This window comes from Callithrix jacchus, chromosome 6, assembly GCF_049354715.1.
Source record: "Callithrix jacchus isolate 240 chromosome 6, calJac240_pri, whole genome shotgun sequence".
NCBI classification, from domain to species: Eukaryota; Metazoa; Chordata; class Mammalia; order Primates; family Cebidae; genus Callithrix; species Callithrix jacchus.
The window spans coordinates 28,208,193-28,223,966 of NC_133507.1; the positions used below are offsets into that span (position 1 = coordinate 28,208,193).

General features: G+C 45.5%; 3 pseudogenes; all 3 read right to left on the bottom strand.

The window, feature by feature from the left end:
* Positions 1-874: 874 nt before the first annotated feature.
* On the bottom strand, positions 875-2,964 carry LOC128932342 (large ribosomal subunit protein P2 pseudogene; annotated as a pseudogene).
* LOC100400037 (perilipin-2-like) lies at positions 2,961-5,630 on the bottom strand (annotated as a pseudogene).
* A 9,340-nt stretch (positions 5,631-14,970) lies between these two features.
* On the bottom strand, positions 14,971-15,514 carry LOC100414527 (programmed cell death 5 pseudogene; annotated as a pseudogene).
* Positions 15,515-15,774: the final 260 nt, after the last annotated feature.

Below are 15,774 nucleotides of genomic sequence, written 5' to 3' on the forward strand. Positions count from 1 at the left end.
TGTCACTACAAGTTTGACTACTCTGGGGACTCAGGTAAGTGGAACCATACAGGATGTGTCCTTTTGTGTCTGGCTTATCTCACTTATCACAATGTTCATAGCAACGTTGATCCATGTAGTAGCAGGTGTCAGAATCTCCTTGCTTTTTCAGGCTGAATAATATTCCACTGTATGTCTGTATCACAGTTTGTTTATCCACTCATTGGTCTATTTCTTTTTCTTTTAGATGGAGTCTTGCTCTGTTGCCCAGGCTGGAGTGCAGTGGCACGATCTCAGCTTACTGCAACCTCTGCCTCCCAGATTCAAGGATTCTCCTGCCTCAGCCTCCTGAGTAGCTGGGATTACAGGAATTCACCACCACATCCAGCTAATTTTGTATATTTAGCAGAGACGGGGTTTCTGTCTGTTGGTCAGGCTGGTCTCAAACTGCTGACCTCAGGTGATCCACCTACCTTGGCCTCACAAGGTGCTGGGATTACAGGCCTGAGCCATCGCGCCCAGCCTCATAGGCCATTTTTTTTTTCTGAGATGGAGTTTCACTCTTGTTGCCCAGGCTAGAGTGCAATAGCATGATCTCGGCTCACTGAAATCTCCGCCTTCCAGTTCAAGCAATTCTTCTGCCTCAGCCTCCTGAGTAGCTGGGATTACCGGCATGCACCACCACACCCGACTAATTTTGTACTTTTAGTAGAGATGGGGTTTCTCCATGTTGGTTAGGCTGATCTCAAACTCCCAACCTCAGGTGATCTTCCCACCTTGGCCTCCCAAAGTGCTGGGATTGTGGTTCATTTTTTAAAAGAAATTTTGGATAGAAAATTAAAACACAGAGCTTTAAAACCCACCCACTACAGAAGAGGATAGGGTGCCTCTTGTCTCCTGGTGGCCCAAGGGGAGGGCTTCCTTTGGGCCTTCCTCCCCTGCCCCCTCCCTGTCCTTAGTCCTCTGTCCTTCCCTCAGCAGTGTCCTTCCAGTTGGTCTCTTCCTCTCTGTTCCCACTGCCCATCTCTGGTTTCTTTCACAATACCTTCTCATCCTCAGGCATTCCTGCCTGGATCTGCCTCCTAGAACCTGGCCTGCAAGTGCTGCCAGGGAAGCCGCCTAAGGTTCAGCCCCTGCCCTCCCGGCCCTTGGCCTCTGAGGCTGCCCGCCAGCCCATCCCAGCTGACCGTGGCTGATGTGTGTTCCCCGGCACAGGATGGACTTCCTTTGCAAACTGCCTAGAGAGCCCTTCTTTCTCCCAAGAGTCAACACGAGTCCTCCTTCCTTAGAAAGGGCCCTGAACTCTTCCTGCCAGCCCTACCTGAATTTCCCTCTCTCCTTTGTGCTCTTACAACAGTGACCCTATTCTGACTCGTGCTCTGTAGCCACTTGTCTACCTTCCAATCTCTTCTAAGATAAGTAAATTCCTGGAAGGAAAAAAAACAGGGCCCATTTACCTTTGAGTGTCCCCCGGGCTAGCCAGTGCCCTGCAGAGAAGAAGCCACAGTCAGCAAATGTGGGATCCGGAAAGCTCTCGGAGGGATCTTTGCCAGGCTCAGGTGCAGGGACCGGACTGGGGGTTGTTATTTAGCTTCTTAGAGCCTCCATTTCCTCAGAGGACTGGAAAATGGTTTTTCCTCACAGGCTGGCAGAGAGAATGCAACCAGTGTAAATTAAAGATGGTATTTGATAAATGAGGGTTCCCTTAGGTGAGAGCAGGACTGGCTGTTAGGTGTTAAAGGTCTGTGAAACAATCCCCTCCACAGGGCAAGTGGCAGGGACAATGCTAGTCCAGAATCACTGAAGGCAGGGTGCCTGGCTTGGGACGAGGGAGGTCCATCTTCCAGCAGGGGAGAGGGCCGTGAGTGCTTTCGTGGTGTCATGTCCATGGATGCTCAAAACCCCTGTGCAGCTGGGCTTAGGAACAGCCAAGCTTCATCCTTGCTTCCCAGCCCCAGCCCTTCCTCCCTCCTTCCTCTGTTCCAGCCATTTACTCGGGCTCTTCCTAATGGGCCAAGGTGACGGCACAGCAGCAGCCACACCAAGGGAGGCCTGGCACTGAGCACGGGTGTGCATGCATTTAGCCCTTGTGTGCCAGTGCCATGATGTGGCCTCAGCCTTGGGGGCACAGATTCAGTGTCTCAGTGTGGAAAGGTTCTGATGTGTCCTTTTTTTTTTATGCTTAGAAAGGCTTTATTTGCAGGGGAGGAGGAGTTTAATCAAAGAGGCCAAATCTCATGTCATCGTCTGACTCTTCAGACTCCTCCTTCTTCTCATCTTTCTTCTCCTCTGCTGTAGCAGGGGAGCGGGGAGCCTGGGGCAGAAGAGACGGCCACAGCCAGGAGGAATGCTGGCAAGCTTCCCAATACCCTGGGTAATCATATCCTCAAGGTTCTTTCCGTTCAGTTCACTGATAACCTTGTTGAGTTGGTCGTTGTTTGCCTCTCTGCCCATGCTGTCCAGGATCTTCTTGATGTCCTCAGCACTCAGGGAGGGGTTCCCCCCAGGGCAGCCAGCAGGTAGGAGGCAATGTAGTGCATCTTGGTGGCATCTGCAGTGGCAGTGGCAGAGAGACCTCATTCAACTTCAGTGGCATCAGGGAGAAAAAGGCTTTTTTTTTTTTTTAAACTGGACTATCCTGAAGTGAATTTTATTGAAATCAAAGGAAGTATTCTGGCCAGGCGCAGTAGCTCACACTATAATCCTATCACTTTGGGAGGCAGAGGCAGGTGGATCATGAGGTCAGGAGTTCGAGACCAGCCTGGCCAACCTGGTGAAACCCCGTCTCTACTAAAAATACAAAAATTAGCTGGGTGTGGTGGTGGGCACCTGTAATCCCAGGTACTTGGGAGGCTGAGGCAGGAGAATTGCTTGAACCTGGGAGGCAGAGGTCACAGTGAGCCAAGATCATGCCACTGTACTCCAGCCTGGGCAACAGAGGGAGACTCCATCTCAAAAAAAAGGTAGTATTCCTATTTGAGAGATAAAAAAATAAAATCAAGTTGTAGAAGCAAGCATCATGAGATAAACCAGTAAAGAGGCCTGCCTGCTCAGATCACACCAGAGCAGACACCAGTTTCTACCCCAGCCCATGTGAAGATGTTTTTATTCAATACAAACAGTAGCAGAGGCAACCGAATGGACACAGAATGCAAACATAAGTGCACTTGAATTTTTTGTGAGTTCTGGCTAGGCTCTGAAAAGCCTATCATTCTTTTCTTACCAGGTGAACAGAAAGCATCTGCTAATGCCAGAAACATTAAAACCCTTAATTCAGCAGGAAATAACTATAATTGAGGGCCTTCTTATTAGCTACTTGTTTCCCAATTTAGGGTTGCTTAGCAGGTTAATTTCAACATAACAAAAGGTGTCATCTAGCTGGCTACATCACACACTAGTGACAGGGGCAGGTTTTTGTATTTTTTTTTTTTTTTTAGTAGAGACAGGGTTTCACCATGTTGGTCAGGCTGGTCGTGATTTCCTGACCTTGTGATCTGCCCACCTTGGCCTCCTAAAGTACAGGGATGACAGGCGTAAGCCAGCATGTCTGGCCAACAGGGGCAGGTTTAATGAGTTTTGTACTCAGATCGCTGGGCCTCCTGGCTGCTCTTATCCATCTCTGCACCTTGGTCCTGAGCATTCTGAGACTCAGTCAGCTGAGGATAAAAGGGACCTACGAGCCAGTTGAGGGATGTGTTGTTAACAAGATAATCCATCACATCATCTAAAGATTTCTTCATTTTCTTTTCTTTTTTTTTTTTGAGACGGAGTTTCACTGTTGTTACCCAGACTGGAGTGCAATGGTGCGATCTCGGCTCACCACAACCTCCGCCTTCTGGGTTCAAGCAATTCTCCTGCCTCAGCCTCCCAATTAGCTGGGACTACAGGCACGCACCACCATGCCCAGCTAATTTTTATATTTTTAGTAGAGACGGGGTTTCACCTCGTTGACCAGGATGGTCTCGATCTCTTGACCTCGTGATCCACCCGTCTTGGCCTCCCAAAGTGCTGGGATTATAGGCGTGAGCCACCGCGCCCGGCGATTTCTTCATTTTCTGCAGCTTCCCCTTGCTGGAAGTGAGGAGGCTGTCAGACACTCCTTAAAGGAGGCAGCATTGCAGAACACTGAGTAGATGTTGCCTGCCATCACCCCCATTGCGGAGCCTGATCTTGGATGTTCTGCGGTAAGCCTTGGATGTTGGACAGGAGGGTGTGGCACGTGGTCTGGAGCTGCTGAGTCAGGTTCCGTGCAATGGTAAGAGTTTGTGACTCGATGTGCTCAGCACAGTGGACTCATCAGTATCTTCGTATCCAGTGCTCTTTCTCCACTCCACCCAGATGAAACAGAGCTTATCCTGAGCGTCCTGAATTTTCTGATGGCACTATGCACGTTCTTCCTGGCAAATTCAATCAGGTGAACAGTAGAATGGCCATGAGAAATAATCTCTTGGCATTTTTGCTTAGCTTCTTTATCCTTGCTGAGAGCCTGCTGGTAGGCATGGGAGTGAAGCTTGGTAGACAGCAATCCCAGTCTAACATAACAACTTGGCTTCTGAACCATACTGAATCCTTCAACTTTTCTAGCTTCTTTTTCTAGCTCTTCCTCAGTGACAGGGAGGTACTGCTCCACCAACAGCTCTGATTTGGTGAGTGCATTTTCCACGCCACTGCTCATGAGCTGCATCAGCCAACTCCCCAGGACTGTGTTAATGCTGCCACTGACCACAGACTTGGTCTTCTCCACACTGCCAGTCACTGTCCCTTTGCTCTTGTCTGTCACACCTGTGATCGTGCTGGCCACGGAATCCTTGGGCCCAGTCGCAGCAATCGTCAGAGCATCTTTGGCCAGAGTCACAGCACCTTGGGCATTGGCAACAACCTCAGTCCTGTCTAGCCCCCTACAGGAATAGGTATCAGCAACCAGAATTTGTGGCTGTAACTTCTGGATGATGGGCAGAGTACCGGTCATGGCCACCGAGGTGATGGTCTTCACGCCCTTCTCTGCCATCTCACGCACAGACTTCAAGTAGGGATGCTGGTCCTTTGTGCTGATGCAGGCTGAGGACATGAGGTCATACGTGGAACTAACCAAGGGCAGATTGACCACCTGAGCCACCACACTTGGTTGTGGATCACCTGCAACAGATGCCATTTTTCTTCCTGGAAAAAGAAATCAATGGGCAGCAGTGAAAGGCGAAGAGCAGGCACATCCCGAAGGCCACTGAGCTTTCCTGTTAAGGGTAACCAGAGAGACCTCAGTCCCAACTGGAAGGCCATTCCTTTACCCTTTCACCCATTCATTAACAAATGTTTATTAAGAATATAGATGGGGCAGACCCTGTTCTATGGGGCACAGCCTGCTTTTAAACAGATGAACAAGCAGTCCTGCTGTTAACTCCATCCTACTATCCCCTGTGCCGTTCCCTCCCATTGGACTCTTCGACCTCCAGGCCCTGCAGCAGCTGTAAGCAACAGCTTTCTCTTTCCCTTTAGTCCCCCACCACAGATGGAGTCTGGCTCTGTCAGCAGGCTGGAGTGCAGTGGTGCAGTCTTAACTCACTGCAACCTCCACCTCCCGACTTCAAGTAATTCTCCTGCCTCAGCCTCCCAGGTAGCTGGGATTACAGGTGCACACCACCATGCCCAGCTAATTTTTGTATTTTCAGTAGATATGGGGTTTCACCAGGTTAGCCAGGCTAGTCTCGAACTCCTGACCTCATGATCTGCCCACCTTGGCTTTCCAGTGTACTGGGATTGCAGGATGAGCCACTCTGCCCGGCCAGCAGCAGCTTTCTCTATGCAGTGCTAGTTCTCCGCTCTTGCCTTTTGGCTTCCTCTACTTTGTGGACATTTCCGAGCTATTGTCATTTTCTTTCTCCCAATTCTTTGTCTTTTGGATTTATGTCTGCTTTAACACTTTTGTTAACCTTTAGTGATGTTTCAAGTAGGAAGAGGAAGGAAATTGTGATGTTCCAGCTGCCATATTTAACTAGAATTTTCTTCCAATTGAGTTTTCACTTATTTTTACAGTGATTTATGGAGTCTGGATGTTTTCAATTTTAAAATGGTAGTTATTTATTTTAGAAATTTACAAATAATATGGCCAGGCATGGTGGCTCATGCCTATAATCCCAGCACTTTGGGAGGCCGAGGCAGGTGGATCACGAGGTCAAGAGATCGAAACCATCCTGGTCAACAAGGTGAAACCCTGACTCTACTAAAAATACAAAAATTAGCTGGGCATGGTGGTGTGCACCTATAGTCCCAGCTACTTGGGAGGCTGAGGCAGGAGAATTGCTTGAGCCCAGAAGGTGGAGGCTGCGGTGAGCCGAGATCGTGCCATTGCACTCCAGTCTGGATAACAACAGCGAAACTCTGTCTCAAAAAAAAAATTTTACAAATATTATACAAGTATAAAGAAGAATATAAAAATCACTCATCATCTCAGAAATACAGAAATAACCCCTCTTTGCAAATCAACAGAAATTTGGGGGGAAGAAAGGAACACTTCTTAACATTTTGATATATATATATATATATATATATATATATATATATATATACACATGTAGATACACATAAATTAAAGGGAATTAAATAACCTCTTTCCATTTACTTAAGTTCGATGCTAATATTTGGATGCTGTCAGCTTTCTAGAAGGCTTTCGCTGTGGGAGGTGCTTGCTAAACCTTGCTACAACACAAGGGCGTATCCCTTGCCACCAATGCTGACATTGGTGCCTCTTATATTCCCCCAGGCCTTCCTTTCTCTCCTAGTGAGCCTCAGCCTAAACTGCCCTTTTCCACTGGAGATGCTTATCATCAAGTCATTTATGAGTCAAAACCACAGTTCTTCCTGAAGTGCCTGAAGGAGGGTAAGGAACAGAATCTGGGTGTGTCCTGTCCTCCCCAACTCTGTCATCCCTAGGAATGTTCTCCCAGGTTGTGACAGAGCCAGGGAAAAAAGCGATTTGCAATGTCCTCATGGTATCCCAGACTTCTACCAGAGTCCCTGGCCTTTTTCTGGTCCTTGGTGATCCCTGATGGTGAATTGTCAGTTGGGGGAAAGGTGATTTGTTTCATTTAATCCACCAAAATATGACATCATCCCAAAATATGACACTGCCTGAAAGTATCTTCCACCCCAATAAATTGCTCATATTTTCAAAAAACAATGAGACAGAGACTCATATTGCTGGTGGATGGGTATACTAGCAAATGCTTTGGGAAGCAATTTTTTGATTTAAAAAATATTTTTAACTTTTTTTTTTTATAATAATAGAGGCAGGTTCTTGCTATGTTGCCCAGGCTGGTCTCAAACTCCTGGGCCTTCCAAGTGCTGACATTATAGTCATGCATCACCATGCCCTGTTGGAAAGTCAATTTTAAAGTGTCAAGAACTTTAAAAACATTTGTACTTTGTGATCTTTGTTCTGGGACTCTAGCCTAAAGAAATAATTCTAAATATAATAAAAGTTTTCTGTACCAAAATACTAATTCAATTACATTATTAATAATGTAAAAGATGATACTAAAACACTCAACTCTAGGAGAATAGTACTGTGAACTGAATTCATGAAAAGCTCATTATAATAAAGCCAAATGATTATTGTTAAAATAAATGAAAACAACTAAACCCAGTATTTAATATAGAGTTTGTGACATTTTGAGCTGGATGAAAAATAAACACACAAACAAAAAAGAATAGAGTTTGATGATGGCTGTGTTAAAATAAGAGTAATGTTTACATTACTCCTGTTTGAAGGAAGAAAATACAAAGATGTTTTAATACTAGTTATCTTAGGATAATGAGACAGAGAAAATTTAATTTTTTTTCTACTTTTGTATGTGTTTATGTGTGTTTGGGGTGTTCGTTTGTTTGTTTGTTTTTTGAGATGAAGTTTCACTGCCCAGATGGAGCGCAATGGAGCAATCTCGGCTCACTGCAACCTCTGCCTCCTGGGTTCGAGTGATTCTCCTGCCTCAGCCTCCCTGGTAGTTGTCATTAAAGGTGCTTCCACCATGCCTGGCTAGTATTTTGTATTTTTAGTAGAGACAGGGTTTCACTATGTTGGCCAGTCTAGTCTCCAACTCCTGACCTCAGGTGATTCACATGCCTCAGCCACCAAAAGTGCTGGGATTACAGGTGTGAGCCACCATGCCTGGCTACTTTTGTTTTTAATACTACAAACTTTACTCATAAGTAAAACTTCATAAAATTAAATTCAGGGGCGTTTCCTGTTTTAAAACGGGAACAGTAGGCTTGGCGCGATGGCTCATGCCTATAATCCCAGCACTTTAGGAGGCTGAGGCAGGCAGATCACCTGAGGTCCAGAGTTAGAGACCAGCCTGACTAACACAATGAAACCCGTCTCCACTAAAAGTATAAAAATTAGCCTGGAGTGGTGGCGCCTGCCTGTAATCCCAGCTACCTAGGACGCTGAGGTAGGAGATCACTTGAATGCAGGAGGCAGTGGTTGCAGTGAGCCAAGATTGTGCCACTGCACTCCAGCTTGGCGACAGAGTGAGACTCCATCTCAAAAACAAAAAAGAGAATGAGAATAGTAGAAGGCAATATGGCATTTTTTAAAAAAATTACAAATTAGGTGTTTTAGACTGATGACAGTTGAGATCATTAAATCCCATTTCTGCCTCTCAGATTTTCACAAAATAGTACATTAAATGCTCAGTCCTAAGAAATGGCAGAGATTGGGCCAGACGAGGTGGCTCACACCTGTAATCTGAGCACTTTGGGAAGCCAAGGTGAGTGGATCATGAGGTCAGGAGTTCAAGACCAGCCTGACCAACATGTGAAACCCCGTCTCTACTAAAAATACAAAAATTAGCTGGGTGTGGTGGCGAGCACCTGTAATCCCAGCTACTCAAGAGGCTGAGGTAGGGGAATCACTTGAACCCGGGAGACAGAGATTGCAGTGAGCCGAGATCCCACCATTGCACTGCAGCCTGGGCAACAGAGTGAGACTCTGTCTTGAAAGAAAAAAAGAAAGAAAGAAAGAAAGAAAGAAAGAGAGAAAGAGAGAAAGAGAGAGAGAGAGAGAGAAAGAAAGAAAGAAAGAAAGAAAGAAAGAAAGAAAGAAAGAAAGAAAGAAAGAAAGAAAGGAAAGAAACTGTCAGATTCCAAATTGCCTTTCAGCACCAAAGGGAACAGCCTTGTTTCTTCCCTTACAATAAAGTTACATCCTTTGATAAACAAGGGAGTGTAGCATTCAGACTCTTACAAGTTTGTGTTGCAGAAGTTACTTCCATGTCTTAATTCATAATGTGTATTCTCACCTTTATTTCCCATTCAGTAACACTGTCAGTTTCATCATCTCTCCTTTCAACTTCATGTAAAAGAGGATGCTGACTGGAATCTGGCATAATGGAATCTACAACCGCCACGTGCCTGTAGTCCCCACGACACGGGAGGCCGCAGAGAGATTTAGACCAACCTGAATAAAACAGGGAGACTCCACCTTTGCAGACAACACACAGCAGAGGCATTTCAGATGGGACAGTAGAGTTTCTTTAGATACACTTGATTTTAGTTTTAAGCAGAGGAATTTCCTGGAGTTTCAGTTACAATACCACACTCGTGAGGATGGTAGAAAAACTCAGAGTAAACATTCAGCAAAACATAGGTTATAGGGTAGTCATCTCCTTTAACACTTTATTGGGTTCATATATGAATTTTGAAATATTGTAGGCTTAATCCTGGCACAGAACCAAAATGTGGTGCGTTACTTGAATAGCTGACCAGTCCCCACACAGGTCCATATAAAGGAATGGAGAACAAAGAGCCCTCTTAACCTCAGACAAGTCTTTATTTGACCTAATTGAAAACCAGACCAGCCTGGCCAGAATAGTGAAACCCCATGTCTACCCAAAAATAATCCAAAAAAGTTAGCCATGCATGGTGGGATGAGCCTGTAATCCTGGCTACTCCAGAGGCTGAGGCAGAAGAATCACTTGGACCTGGGAAGTGAAGGTTGTAGTGAGCTGAAATTGCACCATTGCACTCCAGCCTGGCAACAACAGCAAAACTCCATCTCAAAAAAAAACAAAGGAAGGAAGGAAGGAAGGGAGGGAGGGAGGGAGGGAGGGAGGGAGGGAAAGAAAGAAAGAAAGAAAGAAGAAAGAAAGAAAGAAAGAAAGAAAGAAAGAAAGAAAGAAAGAAAGAAAGAAAGAAAGAAAGAAAGAAAGAAAGAAAGGAAGGAAGGAAGAAGGAAAGAAAGAAAGGAAGAAAACCGAATCTCATTCAAGAAATGTTTTCTGCCGGGCGCAGTGACTCAAGCCTATAATCCTAGCACTTTGGGAGGCTAAGGCAGGCGGATCACCTGAGGTAGAGAGTTTGAGACCAGCCCGACCAACATGGAGAAATCCCCTCTCTACTAAAAATACAAAATTAACCAGACAATGTGGCACATGCCTGTAATCCCAGCTACTCAGGAGGCTGAGACAGGAGAATCACTTGCACCCGGGAGGCAGAGGTTGTGGTGACCCTGGGCAACAACAGTGAAACTGTCTCAAAAAAAAAACAAGAAAAAAAGAGGCTGGGTGCAGTGGCTCACACCTGTAATCCTGCACTTTGGGAGGCTGAGGAGGGTGGATCACCTGAGGTCAGGAGTTGAGACCAGCCTCGTCAACTTGGTGAAACCCCATCTCTACTAAAGATACAAAAATATTAGCCTACTAGCCAGGTGTGGTGGTGGGCACCTTTAATCCCAGCAGTTGCAGTGAGCTGAAATCATAACACTGCATTACAGTCTGGGCAACAAAGCAAGACTCTGTCTCAAAAAAAAAAATGTAGGAAAAAGGCATGTTGGAGATTGATGTCAGGCAGTAAATTAAAATATGTCCTTTGGGTTTTATGATGCTTATGGTATTTGCTTGATAAATTTGTTTTGTTTCTTTTTTTCTCAGTGATTTTTCTCATTCTAAATAAATTTTAAAAAAACAAGAAAGAAAAAAGAGAAAAACATTTTCCACTTTTCTATAGTTTACAAATAGTCTTACTACTTTTATAATTGGAAAAGCAACAGTAAAACTACCGCTGAAGGGAAACAGCCAGTTGGACCTTCCATTAGTCAATGCTTCTGTTTCTTTGGATCACAGATTCTTTTCTAGAAGTGGAATTAATATGAGTTTATTTTCTGCAATCATTTGTTTGATTAATGAGGAAACTGAGGTTTGAAGAAAGGCAATGTCTCCAAACCAATCCTGCCTCCTGGCCCTCTGGCCCTCACTCCACACTGGCTTGGAGGATGAGTGTGGCCTGGCGTGGCACCTACCAGCAGCTTCATAGCATCTCAGTGAGTTACAGAGGACTGGGCTCAAGGTAGCTGATCCTGGAATGATGGGTATTCCACATTCCTGTGGAGAGGAGGGAGCTGGAGCTGATAATATGCTGTGTGATGTGATTCAGATGTGTATCCCCTCCAAATCTCATGTTGAAGTGTGATTCCCTCCCATTACTGGGTACATACCCAAAGGAATGTAGATCATTCTACTATAAAGACACATGCATACGTATGTTTATTGCAGCACTATTTACAATAGTAAAGACCTGGAACCAACCCAAGTGCCCATCAGTGATAGGCTGGATAAAGAAAACGTGGCACATATACCACATGGAATACTATGTAGCCATAAAAAATGATGAGTTCATGTCCTTGGCAGGAACATGGATGAAGCTGGAAGCCATCATCCTCAGCAAACTGATACCGGAATAGAAAACCAAACACTGCATGTTCTCACTCATAAATGGAAGTTGAACAATAAGAATACATGGACACAGGGAGGGGAACATTACACACCAGGGCCTGTCAGGGGTTGGGGGCCAAGAAGAGGGAGAGCATAGGACAGATACCTAATGAAACTGGGGCTTAAAACCTAGATGATGGATTGCTGGGTGCAGCAAACCACCATGGCACTTATATACCTATAAACCTGCACGTTCTGCCCATGTATCCCAGAACTTAAAGAAAAATTAAAAAAAAAAAAAAAAAAGAAAGAAATGTGATTCTCAATGCTGGAGGTGGGGCCTGGTGGGAGGTGTCTGGGTCTTGGGAGCAGATCCTTCATGAATGGCTTGGTGTCCTCCCCATCTCCCCATGGTGATGGGTGAGTTCTTGTTCCGTTGGTTCACATGATTGCTGGCTGTTTAAAGAAGACTGTGGACATGATGGCTCACATCTGTAATCCCAGCACTTTGGGAGGCCGGGGTGCATGGATCACAAGGTCAGCAGATTGAGACCATCCTGGCCAACATGGTGAAACCCTGTCTCTACTAAAATACAAAAAATTAGCTGGTCATGGTGGCGCATGCCAATAGTCCCAGCTACTCGGGAGGCTGAGGCAGGGGAATCTCTTGAACCCAGGAGATGAAGGTTTCAGTGAGCCAAGATTGCACCACTGTACTCCAGTCTGGGCAACAGAGCGAGACTCCATCTCAAAAAAGCAAAAAGAAGAAGAAAAAGAAGACTGGCTCCTCCTCCTGCCTCTCTCTTCTCTCTCTCTCTTTCTGTCTATCCCACACTAACATGTGGCACACCTGCTCCTTCTTCACCTTCTGCCATGATCGAAAGCTCCCAGGAGCAGATGCCAGCACCATGCTTCCTGGCACCTACTAAATTGTGAGCCAAATTAAACCTCTTTTCTTTATAAATTACTCAGCCTCGGGTATTTCTTTATAGCAATGCAAAAACAGACTAACACAGAAATGGTATATCACCTGAACCACAAGACCTCGTGAGCTGGCTCTTCCTTCCACCCCAGAGACAAGTCAGGTTGCAAGGTTCCTAGTAACTGCCTGTGCCCTGGCCTTTTTCCTCACCCTGGCCTTCCTTCCACTCCTCTTTCCCCCTTCAAGGTACCTGCATTAACTGGGCTTCCTGCTTGGAATAACATCTCCATCCACAGAGCTCTGCCTCCAGTTATTCATGCTCAGCTTCAGGTATCAACTTCACGTTCCTTCCTTGGGGACATCTTCCCTGACTCCTAGACCAGGTTAGAATTTTTTTTTTTTTTGAGACAGAGTCTTGCTCTGCCACCAGGCACCAGGCCTGGTGCAGTGGCATAATCTTGGCTCACTGCAACCTCTGCCTCCCAGGTTCAAGCAATTCTTCTGCCTCAGCCTCCCGAGTACCTGGGACTACAGGTGTGCTCCACCACGCCCAGTTAATTTTTGTATTTTAGCAGAGATGGGGTTTTACCGTGTTGGCCAGGATGGTCTTGATCCCTTGACCTCGTGATCTGCCTACCTTGGCCTCCCAAAGTGCTGGTATTACAGGCGTGAGCCACCGCGCCAGGCAGACTTTTTTTTTTTCTTTGCTTTTCCTCCATTGACAGTTCACCACTATAATTAAGTTATCTCCCTATTATGGGTTAATGTCTGTTTCCTCCTCCAGATCACAGGAACCTTCTGGGATTATTTACCCAGCATCCCTGGCAACAAGCTGATCCTGGCAGATGGGGAGTGTGCAAAGCACATTAGATGAATAAATAAATGAAAATTATTGATTCTTCCGGTTCCACCAGGGGGCAGGGGCTATAGCCTTCTCTCCTCTCTGCTCCCTGGATCTGCTCCCACAGCACTGGAGAAAGCAAATGTAGCATCACTTGTTTATTTATGCTTCCATTTGTTCAACAGCTATCTACTGAGAGCCTGCTATGTGCCATTTTGGAGTCAGTGATGAACATAGCATCAAAATCCTGCCCTCACAAGATTGCATTCTGTACTGAAGGAGACAGACACTAAGCAAATAAACAGGAAACTACGCTGTAAGCTGATGCAAGGACCAGAACAATTTATGAGAGAAGTGCAGGTAGGGGAGCTATACTAAATGAAATGGCTGGGAAAGGCCTTCATGATACGATATAATTGAGGAAAGACATAGATATAGCAATTTGAGGAAAGAGCATGTCAGATAAAATTCAGGATGCCCAGATAATTTTGAATTTTATTTTATTTTTTATTATTTACTTGTTTATTTTTTGAGACCCAGTCTTGCTCTGTCACCTAGGCTGGAGTACAGTGGTACGATCTCAGCTCACTGCAACCTCTGCCTCCTCGGTTCAAGTGATTCTCCTGCCTCAGCCTCCCAAGTATCTGGTACTACAGGCACGCACCACACACCCAGCTAATTTTTGTATTTTTTTTTGTGGAGATGGGGTTTTACCATGTTGGCCAGGCTGGTCTTGAACTCCACACCTCAGGTGAGCCACCTGCCTTGGCCTCCCAAAGTGCTGGATTACGCTCACACCCAAAATTTTTTCAAATCCTAATCCATTTAATTCATGAATTGCAAATCATATTGCCATGGAAGAAACAAAATTGTTGCGAATGATTTATAAGTGCTGTTTTTCATTGGGGTTTTTGTTTGTTTGTTTGTTTTTTGAGATAGAGTCTTGCTCAGTCACCCAGGCTAGAGTGCAATGGCACAATCTTGGCTCACTGCAACCTCTGACTCCTGGGTTCAAGTGATTCTCCTGTTGCAGCCTCCCGAGTAGCGGGGATTACAGGCACCTGCTGTCATACCCAGCTAATTTTTGTATTTTTGTAGATGGGGTTTCACCATGTTGGCTAGGCTGGTCTTGAGCTCATGACCTCAGGTGATCCACCCACACTGGCCTCCCAATGTGCTGGAATTACAGCCATGAGCCACTGTGCCAGGTCAAGAGCTGTTAAAAGTAGAACCTGATCTTTGGCTTTTGGGGTACCAGGAGTTACTTTGTACTGTGAGAGAGAACTTGACTTTTGTGTGTGCAGTGGCTGATCAGTCAGCGGCAAAGCCTGGAAAGTGTCTGACAGTGGTTGGAGTGAATGGTTCTTATTGTGACGGGCTATTTGTTCTTTTTTTCTTTTCTTTCTTTCTTTTTTTTTCAGTGCATTTTTCAAAGTGCTGTTGTTTCCTTCCTTCCCTCCCTCCCTTCTTTCTTTCATTTTTTTGTTTTGCATAACAAGTTTACTTTTTTAAAGGCCTATAGACAATAAACAAAGTAAATAATCAGATCTTAACTTCTGTCCTAGAATTGTTCTGTTAAGTTCTAGTCTGTAAGCACTTTTAGTTCAATAATCGTCATCTTCATCAGAGTCCGTTACCTTTCTCTTGTTGAATTTCACTGTTGTCTTTTCTGTTTGCTGGCTTACTTTTTTAAGGATTTCTATTAAACCTTGCTCTGATACCTTCTCACTTATTTGTCCATATCTTGCCATCTGTATAAGGTAACTCTCTACTGCTTTAGTTTTTTCAGGCTTTACAAGTGCCAAGTTACTTAACCTGGCCCGGGCTGACTTATCCAGTACCTGGGCTAAAATACTGTTTCTCATTTCTGCTTCCCTGTGCTTTGCTTCCTGTTGTGCCACATCACCAGGATCCCTGTGCTTGGCCTGTAGCTCGGCCAGCCTCTGCCGCCTCAGCACCTCCAGCTCCTCTTCCGCCATGGCACAGCATCCGCGGTGGAGCAGCTGTGGTCACTCAGTAGACCCTCGGCGTGAGCGCGGCTCTGACCACTCTTTCTTTCTTTTTTGAGACAGAGTTTCACTCTTGTTGTCCAGGCTGGAGTGCAGTGGAGCAGTCTCGGCTCACCACAACCTCCACCTCCCGGGTTCAAGTGATTCTTCTGCTTCAGCCTCATGAGTAAACTGGGATTATAGGAATGTGCCACCATGCCCAGCTAATTTTGTACTTTTAGTAGAGATGGGGTTTCTCCATGTTGGCCAGGCTGGTCTCGAACTCCCATCCTCAGGTGATCTGCCCACCTCGGCCTCCAAAAGTGCTGAGATTGCAGGCGT